Below are 1,604 nucleotides of genomic sequence, written 5' to 3'. Positions count from 1 at the left end.
ATGATTCGAGCTCCTAAGTCACGTTAAGGAAGTGGAACTCAACAGAAACACACCATACAAACATTCAACATCATCATTACAACCCTTAGGAACCAACCCAGCCTTGTTTCCAACTAGCCCCTTGGTCCCACTAAATTTTGGACCACTTAACCTCTCAATGCTCTCTTACTATGGGCATTCCATTGTCCATGGACCTCTGGATAATCTCACAGGCCTGCAAGCCAACGTCCCGAAACTATTTTGCTCAGTTTTGTGCTAGTGTTCGTGGGATTTAAGCCACATTTTCAGGCCGAGAGCCCAAGTCGCTACCCAAAATTGAATGACACCTTCAAAATAGTAAGATAACATGGAAATAATAGTAGTAATGCAATTACTTGAAGAAGACCTTGGCGAGACCCTTACTAGCCATGATAGGAATTTCATCAAACATATCACAAATATGTCATCTATAGGTGTAAATAGCATATGTGAGTGTAGGGGTCTCATACTAATCTTAGATTTTCTATGATGCATTTTTTCCTTGTCACTTTAGCTGTATTTTTATCCATTAGGCCATAGATACATCGTTCATTCATATACAACTAAAAACATGATGAAATCCATACATAGCTATTGTCATAAAACATATACTTAACCAACATAATAATAAAAAAATACCAAGGATATAATAGCCATATAATTCACATATAAACCAGTATAATACTCATGAGATAACAATGAGAAATAACCTCATATTAATGATGCAAAATCCAACCCAGTATGGGACTACCATGTTCCACCCGATGGTAGACATGGCTGAGCCAAATCTCTCTTCAACTAGTCACCCTTGTGCCATATTCCAAGCATGAATGTGGGATCTCATAGAACACATCAATCCAAAACTATCAGGTCTTCTAGAGGCCATCCACCTCAACCCATCAATAGTGGTTCCACATCACAGCCATAAATAAAAAAACCATCATTAGATTGGTCTCCATCCAAGCCTTCAAGGGCTTCCAGAGAATTTGTTCCAACCAAGGCTTCCAGGACCAGTAACTCAACCCACAGTTATCAGCGGGCTTCTAGAGTGATTTTCCAACCAAGGATTTTAGGACTAATAACTCAACCCAAGTTTTTACAAAGTGTTTTTCCAACAAAGGATTCCAAGAACTAATAACTCAACCCAAGCTAAGGAAACATGAGAACGAACCAAACAAAAATAATGAAATAAAACCACAATCTCCATGGCTATCTAGGAAATGGAAAGGCTATGAAAATCCATTGTCAATCCAGGCAATCCTCCATGCTAGTGATGGATCATAACCAAGAAATCACATGCATGTGCCATGCATGCCAAAACTAGTGAGGAAAACATACATGCAACTTGGTACTTGCAAGCCAAACTCATTGTATCTACTGATACCGATGTCCTCTTGCTCTTTCCTTCTCTTCTGCCTTCTTTCTCCAAATCCAAGTATGCTACACCCTCCAAGAGTGCTCCAAGAAAAATCTAAGTCTCCAAGTGTATGAGAGAGGGGTAGAATAATGAGAGAGCTCCAAAACTAAACTGACCAAGCTTACCCACTGATCTTCAGAAGACTTTTTATTAATGAGGCCTCTATTTT

Source organism: Pinus tabuliformis, chromosome 5_1 (assembly GCF_031772625.1).
Source record: "Pinus tabuliformis cultivar Carrire ecotype Pingquan chromosome 5_1, CPIR1, whole genome shotgun sequence".
NCBI lineage: Eukaryota > Viridiplantae > Streptophyta > Pinopsida > Pinales > Pinaceae > Pinus > Pinus tabuliformis.
Note: the sequence above shows the minus strand (reverse complement) of the source record.